Source organism: Mus caroli, unplaced genomic scaffold, assembly GCF_978045245.1.
Source record: "Mus caroli unplaced genomic scaffold, Mus_caroli_1 scaffold_10, whole genome shotgun sequence".
Classification (NCBI taxonomy): domain Eukaryota; kingdom Metazoa; phylum Chordata; class Mammalia; order Rodentia; family Muridae; genus Mus; species Mus caroli.
Window position 1 is genome coordinate 28,173,685 of NW_028227265.1, and position 16,515 is coordinate 28,190,199.

Consider the following 16,515-nt stretch of genomic DNA (forward strand, 5'->3'; position numbering starts at 1 on the left):
GCCTAGTCAGCCATCATTGGGAAGAGAGGCCCCTTGGTATTGAAAACACTATATGCCCTAGTACAGGGGAATGCCAGGGCCAAGAAGTGGGAGTGGGTGGGTAGGGGAGCAGGCAGGGGGTTGGGGGGAGGAGGGTATAGGGAACTTTCGGGATAGCATTTGAAATGTAATAAAGAAAATATCTAATAAAAAAAAGTGACAAAAATGAAAGAAAGTAATGTGTCTATCTCCTTGACATGAGCTTAAAATCAATCCAATACTTTCTACTGGGATAAAATTTTCTCTCATTGGTACTCTAGAGATTGTAATGACCTCCATCACACAGCACATCTTACTGCCAGCCAGACTGTATTTCTGTCAATGGCATCTAATATATAAGGTACACTTTGTGCAATCCTAGATCTCTATGGTTTGCTGTTGTTTTGTTTGTTGTTTTTGTTTGTTTTTAAATTTGATCACCTGTTACCTTGGGGCTACTTCTAATAGAACCAGGTTCTGCTGTCACCATCACATTTCAACATCTTTCAATAATGATCTTCATAGAAAATGCATTTGGCAAACAATAGGTCAATGTTTTATTCAAGCTTCTGCTGTACATTTACAAAAAGTAGGTAATAATTTTAATTATTATGAAATGACTTTAAAGTTCAAAGATTTATTAGGGTCAACAATGTAATTTGAAATTCAAATACAAAACTAAAATGAGTATTCATTTATTTTGGACATTTAAAATTATTGGATGAAAACAGATAATACATTAAAAAAATTATTTGAAGACAAAGATATATACTGTTTTCAACAAAAGGTTTACTATGGAAAATTTAAAAGCATACACTCACATTATTAAAACGAGTTTGAGTATTTCAGGAAAGGAAATTATAAACAGAATAAGAGAAATTTCTGTATGTATAAGAAAAGAAGCTTGAACAATGTAAACCAAATTAAATATGAAGAAGCCAAAATTCAATATTACTAATATTTAAATTTGGCTAGATGATTGACAGATAATTATATATCGATACATATCTCCTTGGCAATTGGCAAAGTAACACCTTACTTATTTGTGGTGTTGTTCTTATGTCAGTTGGGGGACAGAGCAGATGGCAGTCCTTTATTCATCCTAGCTTGATGCATGGCTTAGTAGCCAAAGCTATCTTATGTCTAGGATACATATAAATCAAATCAAATCAAATCAAATTAAGGCAACCCAGCTTTGGAGGAGGAAGACAGACAGAGACCTGCAGAGAAACATGGCACCTATAGACCTCCAGCGCACAGCACATCCTCGCCATAAACACCTACTTGCCTCCACTGTATTTAGCAAGGATGGAAGATAACAGCCAGAAGCTCTCCAGCTGCTTGGCCATAATGCAGCAGGAACATCATAATGTGCAAGTATATGGTGGTTGGATGGGAAAGAAGGTGAAGTGGAGCAGCTTGGGTATTATGAAGAAAGGTACACTAAGGTTGAGAGGAGTTGCTACTTGTGAATAGGGAGTGTAGCCACCTGAGGCCTTGGTGAGATCAGAAATGGAGCTGCCAAAGAAGATCAGACATAAGTCTGTGGCTAGTAAGAAGCAGGGGTCGGTGTTGATACCCTAGAAGATGTGGATGTCCCTGGTCAGGGAAGAAGCCAGGGATCAAGTGAAATTCCAGGGGCTATGAATAACTGGACCCATCCTTCACTGGATGTGACACTATGGAGAGGTTGCCCCATCTCTCACTTGAGGCGGTACTCACAATAGCAGGCCCTGTGCCTTGCACATGCAGCAGATTGGAGCCGACTTTGGTGGTGAGTATGTAGGACAGATAGAGTGGAGAGGTAATGAATCCCTGACCCTTAGAAGATGGGGTATCAGCCAAGAATTTAATGAAAGAGATTTGGATATTAGCCCAAAAGCTCAGAATACCCAAAATAAAATTCTCAAAACACATGAAACCCAAGAAGAAGGAAAACCAAAGTGTGGATACTTCAGTCCTACTTAGAAGGGGGAAAAATACCCATGGAAGGAGTTACAGAGACAAAGTGTGAAGAAGAGACTGAAGAAACGACCATCCAGAGACTGCCCCACCTGTGGATCCATCCCATGAACAAAACCAGACACTATTGTTGATGCCAGCAAGAGCTTGCTGACAGGAGCTTGATATAGCTGTCTCCTGAGAGGCTCTGCCAGTGCCTGACAAATAAGGAAGTGCATGCTCACAGCCATCCATTGGAGCTAGAGAAAGTACCCAAAGAACTGAAGGGGTTTGCAGCCCCATTAGGAGGAACACCAATATGAACTAACCAGTATCTCCAAAGCTCCCTGGGACTAAAACAACAAGCAAAGAAAACACATGGTGGGACTCCTGGCTCTAGCTACATATGTAGCAGAGGATGGCCTAGTCTGTCATCAATGGGAGGCAAGATCCTTGGTCCTGTGAAGGTTCTATGCCCCAGTATAGGGGAATGCCAGGGCCAGGATGAGGGAGTGGGTTGATTGGCGAATAGGGGAGGGGGGAAGGGATAGGGGGTTTTGGAGGGGAAACTAGGAAGGGGATAACATTTGAAATGTAAATAAAGAAAATATCTAATAAAAAAGATTCAACAATAAAATGCCCATCTAGTAATAAAAATAAAATAAAATAAAATAAAGTAAAATAAAATAAAATAAAATAAAAGAGACTTGATAGAAAACAGTCCCAGAGGAACAGTTATCAATGGGGGACACAATCAGGACTTGATGGGCATAAATGAGGGGTTGGAAATTATGCAAATACAATATTCAGATGTACATTTTTCAAAAGTAAAAGTTTTAGAATAAAAAAGGTGATAAGATATATTTTGAGTAATCTTTCAAATCTTGCATATCTGTAATCAGTCATTACAAATATACATAATAATGAAGAAATGAATTAGTCCAATGGTGTGTAAAATTTTACAAAGATTAATAAAAGTATAAACTTCTTAATTCTTTCCAGGACAAGGCCAAATTTGAGTTTGAAACAAAGACAATGCAAAAATAATGTTTTAAAAATTATTTATAAAGACTAAATACACATTCTCTTTTATGCAAAATAACCCTTATCTTCTCCACAAAATGATTTGCTTAGAAAATTATTGAATGTCATTCATTAGCCAACTGAAAAAAAAAAGCTCTATTAACAAAATACCACACGCAGATTCACATTCTAAAGGTAGACCATAATGTCAGGAGTTGAAACTACTGATTCATGGAATTACAGCTTTCATCATAAATTTACATCTAAGTTCATAAATTCAGGGGCTCTTATAATTTTATGTCACTTTAGACTCTCGGTACCAGTGTAAATGACAAATTACATGCTAGAAAAAGATGTTAATATGGACAGTAGCAACAAGAACTAGTTGAGCTTAAAATACTCCAACCATTATATTTTATTATATGAAAAATAACATTAATTTACCTAATATTATAGATTACATCTTCATAGACTAATTAATAGCAAGTTTTCTATCTTTCCACAAACAGAATTACAAAATGTCTCTTTTATTTTTAAACAATAATATTCTTTTGCACTGAGATACACTAATGTATCTTATTTTCTCCAGCAGAACTTATTAGAATTATCCTTAAATTTGGATTTTTATCCTTGTATAAACTTTTATATGTTGTGGACTCTAATGGCTCCAGATTTGTTGAGTCTAAATTACCCGCCTACTGCATAACCAGTCCAAAAGATCCCTCCCACTTCCATCTCAACTTTCTTGCTTTTTCTTTTTAAAATGTTTAACCTTTATTGAAAATAGATTCTTTCCTCATAGAATATGTCCTGATTATATTTCCCCCATCCTCTACTCCTCCCAACCCCTCCCTATGTCCCCTCCTTTCTAGATAAATTTCTTAATCTCTCAGGGCCATTTTATCATAAAGAAACACTAGATATTTTCAAAGATCACTTCTGCATCTAATGAGATGATCATTTGTTTTCTTTTTTTCCCTTTTCAGTTTGTTTATATGATAAATAATAATTACTCCATTTTGTATTTTCATCCATTGCTATATCTCTAGGATGAAGCTTACATGGATATGTTGAATATTTTTTATATGTTCCTGGATTCAATTTATAAGTAAGAAAAATTCATCTGCTATGTGTGACTTCCAGAAGTAGCACACACCCACCTCCAAAACCTTCCACACAAAATGTGTCTTACCTACAAGATGTTCAGGGAAAAAGAGCAGAAATACAAGGAATAGACAAGCAATAACAGGCCCAACTTGAGACCTTATGGGGCTTGCCTATGGTGAAAATTATTTGATTATTTAAGACTTTCTAATTTGGTAGATTATAAAATTTTAAAGTATGACTTGTGATTATCTGGTTTCCCTCAGATGCTGAGGTGGTGATGGTTGTTATAAAGTTGATTTGTATGCACACACACAAATGTGTGTGTGTGTGTGTGTGTGTGTATGTGTGTGTGTGCATGTACACGTGTTTCCCTTCCTTTGGATTTGGAGGTGTGAGATTATTTATTTCTGCGTCTTCATGAGTGTAGTTAACTTCCTTAGGTAGGAGAATTTTTCCTAGTACGTTCTGTAGGGCAGCATTTGTAGTAACATTGTTTAGATCTGGAATGTCTTATTTTCTCCATTTATGTGAATTTAAAATTTTGATGGGTATAGCAGCCTGGGCTGCCATCTGTGGTCCTCTAGAATCTGTAGCACATGTGTTCATGGGTTTTAGAGTCTCCGTTGAAAAGTCATGTTATTTCCAGTATATCTTCCTTAGATTTTACTTTGTCTTTTTTTTCTATTCAGCTTTTAGTATTCTTTCTTTGTTCTGTATGATTAGTGTTTTCATTATTATGTGGTGAGGGAACTTTCTTTTCTTGTCAAATCTGATTGGTGTTCTATATGCTTCTTGGACCTTTATAGGCATATCTTATTTATATTAACAAAATTTTTCTATGATTTTATTGAAGATATTTTCTAGTCCTTTGAGCTGGGTTTCTTCTTTATTCTGTATACCTATTATTCTTTGGTTTGGTCTTTTTATTGTGTCTCAGATTTCCTGAATGCTTTGTGTCAGAAGTTGGATTTCTGTTGTTGCTTTTGATTGGTTTTGATTTTGATTTAACATTTCCTTTGAGCAAGTGTATCAAGTTCTTGTATTTTATCTTCCATTTCAGAGATTACCTTCACTTACTCTTGTATTCTTTTGAACAAGTTTGCCACTGTAGTTCCTGTTTCAGTTCCTATGGTTTTCATTTCCAGATTTCCCTAATTTTTATTCAATTCCCATGCTCATGTCTTAAACAGTTTTATTGGTTTCCTTCAATGGTTTTGTTTATGTTCTCTTGGATTATTTGAGAGAATTATTCATTTCTCTTTTGCTTTATTTTTCTGAATTTCTTTAGAGTATTTATTTATTTCCTCCTCAAGTACTTACACCATCTTCTTCATCTAGAAAGTTTTAAGGCTTTTTACCTGTGATTCAACTATTGTAAAATACTCAAAACCTGCTGTGATAGATATAGCTGGTCTCTACTGAAGGCTTATTGTTCTTACTGTTGTTTATTATGTTTTTATGCTGGTATCTAGGCATCTGTTTGCGGGATGATTATACATCTAGGTGTTGATTTATGTTTGTTGTATGGGTGTTTTGTTCCTTGACTTCTGTTTTCCTCCTGATCTTCAGAGTGTGATTTCTTTGTCTTGCTGGTTTTCCTGACTTGTTCAGCTAATGTGTACACAAGGAATTCATGCTGGTTATAGATGCTTGGATAATGGAGTAAGTCAGAGAAAATTTGTTTAGAGGAGAAAGTCTTTATGATATTTTTGAAAACGGGATCACAAATTAAAGATAAATCCCAGCAGGTTTCCTGCTACAGAGCTGGGAATGACACTGGGGTTATACTTATCAGGAGTAGAAGAGCTGTGTGTCTACTTTCTTCTTACTTTGGCCCTGGAGGAGTGGCCCATAGTTTAACAGAAGTGGCAGTTCCTCCTGGGGTCAGGAACACAGCTACAAGTGGTGGGAGAAAAATTAGTGGATCTGAGGGAGACAGAGGAGATAGGCTCACAGGTGTTGGGAAGGCTGCCATAGTTATTTTTCTACAGAAAGAGAAGACTGCTGGCAGCCTAACTGATTTTCTGGTAGGCTGGAACTGAAACCTGGGAAACAGTGATACATTGAGGAAGGGATATTAGGGGAAGATGGTTTGTGGAACCCATAGGACATATGAGATGGAGGGGAGAAGTGCTGTGTGTTTTCTTGGAGGACTAGGAGAGAGACTGGAGTAATGGTTCTGAAAGAACGGAGAATAAAATTAATGTATTTTAAACCACTAAAGGAAAAAGGAAGTTTTACTGCACAAAAGAAGAGAAAGACTTATGTAATAATAATCAATATCAATACAAGCATAACTTTTTATAGATCACAGGAAAGATTTCCTTTAGTATAAAAGATGAAAAAGTTCTTAGTTGGTTGTGGTGGTGCATGCCTTTAATCTCAACACTAGGGAGAGAAACTAAGGCAAGTAGATTATGAGTTTGAGACCAACCTGTGTTATCTAGGGAACTGTAGCTTAGCCAAGGCTATATGGTGAATCCTGTTTAAAAGCAAATCAAACAGATATATTTGTCTGTAACTAGTGAACATTGCATTGCATATATTGACCTCTATATGAGACAGTAAATGCAATACTGAGGCCTAGAAAGGCAATCAAGAAAACATTCATCATCCAAATCTCTGATATTATATCTACATGTAGAAAGAGTATGGTATTTGAAAGCAAGTCAATATAAAGCGTATTTTTGATATAGGTATTATTCGCCAAACATACAATTAAAAGGATATTTTGATACTATTAAGATCAGTCTTTTCCTGTAATTCCTTGAGAGATTGTTGTGCTTCCTCTTTAAGGGCTTCTACCTCCTTAGCAGTGTTCTCCTGTATTTCTTTTTTTGTTTGTTTGTTTGTTTGTTTTTGTTTGTTTGTTTGTTTTTTGTTTTTGAGACAGGGTTTCTCTGTTTAGCCCTGACTATACTGGAATTCACTCTGTAGACCAGGCTGGCCTCGAACTCAGAAATCTGCCTGCCTCTGTCTCACGAGTTCTTGGATTAAAGGAGTGTGCCACCATGCCCGGCTTTCTCCTATATTTCTTTAAGTGAGTTATTAATGCCCTTCTTAAAATCTTCTAACACCATCATGAGATATGATTTTAAATCTGAGTCTTGCTTTTCGGGTGTGTTGGGGTATCCAGGACTCGCTGTGGTGGGCATACTGGGTTCTGATGATGGCCAGTATTCTTGGTTTCTATTATTAAGATTCTTATGTTTGCCTTTCACCATCTGGTAATCTCTAGTGTTAATATTCTAGCTGTCTCTGGCTGGAGCTTCATCCTCCTGTGATTCTGTTAGCCTCTGTCAGTACTCCTGGGAGTCTAACTCTCACCTGAGTCCCAGTGGTCAGAGCACACTCTGCAGTCAAGTTCTCCTCTTGCAGGGCAGGTGTCCACAAGTCTGAAGCTCTGATCCACCTCCTGAGTCCTGGGGTCAGAGCCCTCCCTGTAGGCCTACTCTCCTCTGGCAAGGAAGGTGCCCAGGGGCCTGGGTCCTGAAGGGACTCTGTCCAAGAAGCTTTGTTGCTTCTGTCTCCCAAGTGTTCTCCAGTGATCACGAGGTCCTGGATGTGCTAGGGGCCCTGCAGCATGGAAAGTCCTCTGGGGCCCTCCACACCACCGGCCAGGTTCATGTGGAAGATGGAGGGGCTGGCCCCTGGAACAGATCCCAGCCTCTGGTCAGGTGGGGTTCCTGCTGGCACAAGACCCTCGGTGATTCTTTGGATCTGATGTTGCATTCCACTCAGCAGTGACCCCAAGTTGATCCCAACGTGCTGAGGCATAGAGAATCCTCTGGGGTCCTTGGCAGCCTCCACCGTGTTCAGGCAGAAGATGGAGGGGCTGGCCCCTATTAAGATGAGAAACTCTAATAATATATGTTCAATATGTCTCCAGCCAACATCAGATATTTTACATATTTTATGTCTTTCTTCAAGTATTCGTTTTGCATTTAACATGCTCATTTCCTATTGTCCCCATTTTTACTTTGTTAGAACCTTCAGCTAGTTTTCTTTAAGATGATAAAGATCACTTAAACAAATGGAAAGATCAAGGACCATGTTACATAGGGGTGTCTGATTTGTATTACATTTTTATTACTATTGAAAATAGGTATTTTCCTAACAATATGGACAGATTAAAGTTTTCCATATCTCATCTCTTCTAAGATTATTTTCTTCTCTCCTATCTGAATCCACATTCCTTTTGCTGAAATTGAATTTGACATGCCAGTCTTGTAAAATGTGAGTACTATTGGCCCAAGTATATATTTTTCAAATGAATAACTATGAATCATTTAGTATACTTATGCTTAAAGTTACCTAGTTATCTATGTGGCAGCAAGATAAATAAATTAATAAATAAATGTTCAGTACATCTGTGTCAAGGGGAAAAAGCTTGTGGCTATCCTCTTTAAGTCAGTAATTAGCCAATTATGTACATGCAATGTCACCTCTTCTGCTGTGTACTTCCTGCATTTCTGTATGTGTGAGTAATTTTTTCATGTCTACACACATTCATTTTATATCTGTATGATTATATACATACATATTCATCTATGTATATGTGTATTAATTTTCATAAATGTAAAAGATATGACAGACCATGAGATTAAGATTTATTTTCAAAAATAAATATCTGTTTTCTCAAACATCAGGATCCTTGAAGACAAAGACAACTTGAGGTGAGTTTCACACTGCAGAACAAACCATCCTAATTTCAGCCTAATTCTTACTGACTCTCATATTAATTCATTTTTGTGTATGCTCCTACACTTAGCTAGTTTTGTTTGGTGGGTAATTTGGTTTTCCAGCCCTCCAGCCTGTGTTTCTAGATGACCAACCTGGTAGTCTTCATAAAGAGGTGGGTCTTCCTGCTAGAATTGGTCAGGCCAAATTGTTGTACACACCCTGAGATTAGACTGTACTCCTACTTTAGTCACAGCTTCATGCCAGGCTCCACAATGGCCTTACATAGGGTGGAAACAAAGCATGTATTCTTTAGGAAATGGTACTTCTGGGTGTCCTATCTATCCCAGAAACTGAGGAGGTATGGAGACGTTTGCAAGCTGAGCTCAGGAAGAGTTGTGGGTTATGTTCTGCAGTAAGGTGAGATTGCTAGACAGGTCCCGTAGTTGGCTCTGATTGTGGTCTGTGCTCTTCTGTTGCCCGTGTTCATTATTTGTGTTTCATTGGACTGGGACCATAGTCTGGTTACATAGCCAGGAGTGAATGAATTCAAACTGCACAGCTCAGCTGAGCTTCTGACATGTTCACCTCACTCTCCTCGTTTTTCACTACCAAAATAAAAACAATAGCTGGTATTTTCTGGTGGGAAGTTTATAGCCATTCTTTCTAGAGAGACAGAGATGGCAGATAGATTCCAAATGGGAGAAAAATTACTGGCTAGCTTCCCTGATCCTTTGAAGCCAAAGGCAAAGATGCATACTAGTCACCCCCATGAGATATTTAGTGCCTTGGTGTTTCTGTTACTTGCTAAACCAGATTGCATATTCTTTTCAATTGTAACATTTGCAATTCAAGACCACTGGGTCTACCAGAATGTGTGCTTTTGATTCTCGCAATTTATGAGCCTATATCAAAATCTCTTTTATATTGGAGAAGCTAGAAGCCTGGAAAAATCCTTCATTCTGTGGTGATAGGCATTGTGATGGATTACTGGTATTCTCTCTTGAGTAGTGCAGGCAGAATTTTAGCCCCATCCACAGGTGCTGATACATTCAAAGGCATTCTTTTCTACTGATGGGTAGGTGCTATTTTCTTAAGAGAACTAGTCAATAACCAAATAGAATACTGTTAAAATTGAAGATAGTATATTGATTTATAAGTATTAATGCTAAGGTCAACAATAATTGGCATGAGGGAATATGATAGTCCAAAGCAATTTTGAAAATATTTAAACGTGTTTTATAAATAGCTACAAATCATTTTAAGTAATAATTATAGTTGTAAATTTTTTAGGCTATCTATGTATGCAATCTTACATGAGTCATTCAGAATTGAATGTATGTATGATATGTTTAGAGGTTATTTTTAAAAAGTCAAAATTTGAGAGTAATACAGGCTCATTTCTCAAAGTGTGGCAAAAATATCATCCACTTTGTAAAAGTGCATACTCTACTCATTTGTGTGTGTGTGTTTGTATTTTCTTCATGCATTTAATGACTTCATGTGTGATTTCTGTGACTTTCATGTTAAACTTTCTGTTGAGATTTTTATTTATTTTATTGGTAATTTTATGTTTTTACATTTCAAATGTTATCCCAATTCCCATTTAAACCCCCTATTCCTCCTCTGTCCTCACTATTTCTGTGAGGGTGGTGCCCCACCCTCCCACCCAATTCTGCCTAAGCACCTTAACATTCTCCTATGCTGGGTCATTGAGCCTCCATAGGACCAAGGGACTCCCTTCTCATTGATGCCAAAAAAGGTAATCCTTAACTACATATGCAACTGGAGTGATGGGTCCTTTCATTTGTATTCTTTGGTTGGTGATTTAGTCCCTGGGAGTTTGGGGGGTTCTGGTTGGTTGAGACTGTTGTTCTTCCTGTGGGGTTGCTAACTCCTTCAACTCCTTCAGTCTTTGCCCTAACTCCTCCATTGGGGTCCTGCTCTTAGTCTGGTGGCTGGCTTCATGCTTCCATATCTGTATTGGCCAGGCTCTGGCAAAGCCCCTTAGGGAACGGCTATAACAGGCTCCTGTCAGCAAGCACTTTTTGGAATCAAGAGTAGTATGTGGGCTTGACTAGGCAGATGGGATGGAACCCTAAGTGGGAAAGTCTCTGGATGGGCTTTCCTGTATTTCTTTTTGACAGGATAAATTTCAGATTAATATTTTTGAGAGGATAGGTGGCCACATCCCTCAACTGGGGCTGTGCCTAACCTCTGGATATGGTCTCTACAGGTTCTCTCTCCCTTTGTTGGGTATTTCAGCTTATGTCATCCATGTTGGATCCTGGGAACCTCTGGGTCCCTGGGATCTAGGACTACCCTCTTCTCTGTCTCTGTCTCACTTGCTCTGTCTCTCTCATTCATGATTCCCTATCTGTCTCTTTCTCTCTCATTCCAACTTGCCCCTGCCCTCTTTTCTGAATTCTCTGCCTGCTTTCTTTTTTGTTTTGCACTTATCAAGGGAGATTTTTAATAAAGCCTATCAAACAGTATTACCAAACATTCTAAATGAATGTAATTTTGAGCTAATAAAGTGTTAAAAGAGGGATATTAGGTTTTAAAATTTTTGAGTAAGTCTTATTTCATGTTTATGGTATAATTGTTTATCAATTTAGTATGCAGTTCTCATTTCCAGTTTTCAGACTTATGTGATATTGATCACATAAGTTCTCCGCCACGCCCCTAAGAGCAAACAGGTGGTTCTGCTAATCTCCCTTCCAGGGACATCCCAGCATGTGGCTTTTCAGTCTAAGATAAGATTTAGATTTACCAGGAGAGCTAGGGAAGTAGAAATTTCATATATATTTACAAAGATTAGTTCTTATTTTGATAGATATAGGCTTAGTCCCTTAACTGGCCTCTGGCTTTTCACCCTTGCTGTTACTGCAAGGTGTCCTTAGTTCCTCAGGCTACTGGGAATAACAGGGATGAAGAGGAAAGATTTTCAGCTCCTATTTTAACCAAAATTAATGGTGTTAATAGTGACATAATTCTTGTCTAGGCCTTGCTAAATCTGAGGTTGACAAGTCTCATATAGAGGCCTCGCAATAACTCAGAATTGCGATACTGATTCATAATCATATGAATACGGTATCGGAGGGAAGGTCCAGTTTGACCGTTTCTGAGTTCCCTGTGCGACACACCTGATTTGAAAGAGGTTGGTATCTGACTCCAGCTAAAAAACCAAAAATACTTACGGCTCTGCCTCCCCTCCCCAAAAGATACCAAGAGCCACAGATGTGAGTTGTTACGATACTCACGGGAGGAATCAGGTTAATGTCCACCCAAGTCAAGGTTAAGGCCCACTCATCTATGGATGAAAAAAAAATCATTTGATCACCTCTGTTAAGCATTGCCTATTTAAACTTAATTAATAGGGGGGAGAGAGATTGGAGACCTTGCTGTTGTAAGAGCAGGCCCTTCACTGCCTCCCACCCAAAAAATAAAAAAGCCAATTGGCCTTGTACTAGGAGCCAGCCAGTCTTAATCGCTTCTCACTGTTTCCCCTGCTTGTCACCCAAAATTGTGGATAATTATCAGTTCAGTGTTATTCTAAAATTGTTTAGCTAAACTCAGCCAGGGTTCCAACGCCCTACTTAAAAGGCAAACAGGTAGCTACCTATTCAGCACTAATTAGCATTATAAAGTCAGAGCCTACAGCCCAGTGCTGGTATTCAGTCGGTGCTTTTAAGACAGTCTCAGCCAGATACAGTTTACCATTAGAAAAGTTAGGGAATCCCACGGAAATAGGTTTTTTCTTTAGCCCTAGGAACTCAGGCAGAACTATTGAACATAGATAATTTTTCTGCCACAGGCCACCCCTTTTATTTTATTTTTATTTTTGTTATCTAATGGGGGGAAATGTGGTCTCCCTTCCCCCCAGCCTGGAACCTGCCTGCTCTAGGGTGGAGCTACCGGCTCATTCGTCCTGCCACACCCACTGCTGGAACTTGACCTTGCTGCCTGGAGGCACACACGTGTTCGTCCTGCTACTGGACCCTGAGTTACTTGGCGGGAAATTGGGTTCCCTCCCCCTTCCTTTATAAACTGAGTGTCTGGAAATATTAAATTGAGTCTTGATCAGAGTTTTGTCTTGACTCCATTGTTTCTTCCGCCCTATCTAGTTACCTCTCTTTGCAGGGAACTGCCATTCTCAGTTGAACCGTTCGTGTTGTGGACCGCGGGCGGGCCGCAACAAATAATATTATAAATTATGTATTATTAAATATAATATTATGAATAACATCTAAATACAACATAAAAACAGAAATAGCTAATCACTATCAATTTCAATTTCATATCACTAAAAATAATTCTCTTTTCCACTGATTGAATTTGCATCTGCAGATATTATAGTGAGTGGAGAATGCTTTTATTCTGATATTCATGGATCTGTATCATTTTGAGGTCTAACTAGGAGATTTATGATTAGTTTGTATTTTCTGTTCATGTAAGAAAGGGGAGTATAGTTATTTAGAGAGTCATCTTTTTCTGATGAGTATATGGACACACCCTGCTTATTGCATACCACCATGTAGAATTATGATTTAGTTCTTGCTTAAGTATTCTAAGGAGCATCATCATTGACCACACCCTTGATTCATTTTCCATGAGGGCCTGACCTTGGTTTTTCTGTCTCATTTGTAATTCTCATCTATAATTATTCAAAACTTAGAAGTGGCACTCCATAGCTTTTTTTTTTTTTTTTTTTTTTTTTAATGTGAAGTAGGTGAATACATGAATTTTAAAAGTTCTGGAATATTTTGAAAAAGTGTTTTATGTATAATTGAAATATATTTGAGTGTAAGTGTTGATCCAGGTTACCATGAATAAATAGTGTGCTCGTGTATGATCTCATCTACCTATAATAGCTCTGAAGAATGGTACTCTCACTCACTTGTCATGTCTTCAGATGTGTTTTTCAAGAAACCATGAGTTTTATTTCTCAATGTATTGACTTATTGTGTGGACCAATGATTCCCAGAGTTACCATTTTGGTGAAATGCTTCACTTTCTACACAAAGTGGCAATGAGAAATGAAGAATAATTTTCTGTGTTTAGTGCTAATATTTTTTTTAAATACAAAGTTTTGCTTATAAATCCACATCTAGATTTAATCATATCTCTCAATTTGTCCAACACTGGCTGGGCTACATGAACAGATCCTTTAGTGGCAAGCAGATATGAATCACAGATGCTATAGAAGGGTTAGACAGATTGAGATTTGAGAATGAATTTACATTCTTATATAGAAAAAGGGGGTACAGAGTACCTGAACAAGGATTGGAATTTTGTCAGTAACAAATATTTGACGATTATGTAACAGCTACACCCAAACAGATATAATAATAAAAAAGCAGTTTAACAGAAAATGGGTGTATCTCACTGCTGGTCTAAAATGAACAAGGCCATCAATTTGGTGCCATCAGTGGAAAATGCAATTTTATAATTTTCAAAATGCAACATCTCAAGGAAAATGATTGTTTGCTCAATAATTTTATCAACAAATTCCAAAGAAAATATCTATTCTGTAACTACAGTATGAGGTCCACCTTCCTTCAGGTTTCCCAAGTTGTAAGCCATTACTGAGAAGATAAGCTAGAATATATTTCAAATAATGCACATTGGTGTCATCAATTCTCAAGTACTCAATAAAAAATTCTTCTTCAATGTCTACTTCATGGTCAAACACTGAAAAATACAAAATAAAAGTGACTTACCCTTATGGCAATTCATTCTTTTATAGAACATACTTTGTACATAGAAATAGTTTCTAGTTTATTAGACATACCAGTGGTAATAGTAGAAGAAAATTGCTAATCATCACTCGCAAAGGATCAATGTGATGTCCTTCAGAATAGTTTATTTGGGAAGATTCATTATACAAAATGGTAACATTAAGAGAGTGTTTAATTCTTCCCCCCTTACTCACCCTGTCCTGCTCCAATGTTAGTTATCAAATCCAATAATTGAATCCCATTTCATTCTTGTTCCTTTGCTTTCTCAATATAATGTGCCATATGTGACAGAAAAATACAAATTGGTTTTAACATAACACTTGACAGGGCAACATTAGCCTTTAACAACTCAATGATTCAATTAAAATGTAAGAAATTTATAATTTAGTGAGAAGAAAAACAAAAAGGAGTTTGGATAAAGCAACACATAATCAGTAAAGAAAACAATTCCAGAAGATAAAATAAATATTTGAGCTAGCATCAGTGCCAGCAGTGCTTTTACAATGTGTGCAAACATGACAGATTTGAAAGCAAAGACCCGTGTCATTTGCACATATATTGTCACACAAACCTTCTTTTGATACTGAGGAGAGTTTCAATATTGAGAAGAACACTGTTGCTTCTGATACCCTAAATAGGGTCTTATTGTAACCCAATAACTTTTATATATTGAACCCTATTACTATCCTACTGTTTCTGAGAATATGCATGTGTTTACTGCAACATTTTTTTGATGATGCACCAGAAAAGAAATTAAAGAGGAAACAAGAAAAAATTCTCTGTGTGGAGGAAAACTTCAATGACATGTACTACATTGAGAAAATAAATTATTGAAAACGGGTCCAGATAGCCGGCAGCAGGCCACTGCCTGTTAGAATTGACAGGTCAGCAGTTATCCCCCATAATCATAGAGATTTCATAGGCTGTGGAAAGACCTTCAGCAGTCTGCCATGTAAACCAGATGGAACAAAGATCACTCTTATTCATAACTGAAGGAAGAGAGAACAATGATGTTACCTGACTACACACACACACACACACACACACACACACAAACAGAGAGAGAGAGAGAGAAACAAAAACAACACTAGAAACCTAAACACCATTGGTATTAGTTAATTAACATTTTTCCTTTACATTAAATTCTAAAAATCCTAATTCTTCTCTAGTCCTAAATAATATAAATAAAATAAATGTAATAAATCATTAAATTGACCCCATATCAACACTGGTCTTTTCCCCTTTAACACTTTCTCAAAGACTCACATCAGAAGACAAACTTAAAGGTCCCAAATGTATTTATTTCAACTGTGGAGCTTATCAGCTCATTACTTTTTTTTTCTTTTTCCAATTTTTATTAGGTATTTTCTTCATTTACATTTCAAATACTATCCCAAATGTCTCCTATACCCTCCCTTCCTTGCTTCCCCCAAGGAGCTGAAGGGGTCTGCAACCCTATAGGTGAAACAACAATACGAACTTATCAGATCATTATTAATACAATATATTTTTCCTAGCCCACATCACTCTAAGAGCTTGTATCCCTAAAGACAACAGTGTTGGCATGCCATCTTGTGCCACCATGGTAAAGACTGTTTCATGAAACATTACATTGACAGAGTGTGCAAAAAAACCAGATTTAACAAGATGTTAATAACTACGCATATTTAGATCACCAGAAACAGCTCATATTTCATTCTGTGTGTATCTTGCTGCAACAGAAGGAAGATCCTAAACATTAGTTAAAGCTTACGTCAAATTCATCTGTTCTCCTCAAATTTTATCTCTTCATTCGTATTTAACTCTTCTCTAATCTTAGAAAATAAGGAGGAAACACAAATAAAGGAATGTGCTGATCTCTCTGTTTATTGATTTTCAAACACGAAGCTTCTGTTTGCCACTTCTAAAGCATTGTTGAGAAAGTTGTGTGCTTGGTAGTTTATTAATTAGAGGGATTATGAAACCCCATAGCTTGATGTGTTTGATTCAAGGGGAGCTGTCTTTC

The 16,515-nt window shown here is 37.3% G+C and overlaps 1 non-coding gene across 1 annotated transcript; it reads left to right on the forward strand.

Moving 5' to 3' along the window:
* Window positions 1-1,025: 1,025 nt before the first annotated feature.
* LOC115031806 (small nucleolar RNA SNORA48) lies at window positions 1,026-1,174 on the forward strand. The gene has a single exon (XR_003837468.2). It is a non-coding gene; the product is annotated as a small nucleolar RNA SNORA48 (small nucleolar RNA).
* Window positions 1,175-16,515: the final 15,341 nt, after the last annotated feature.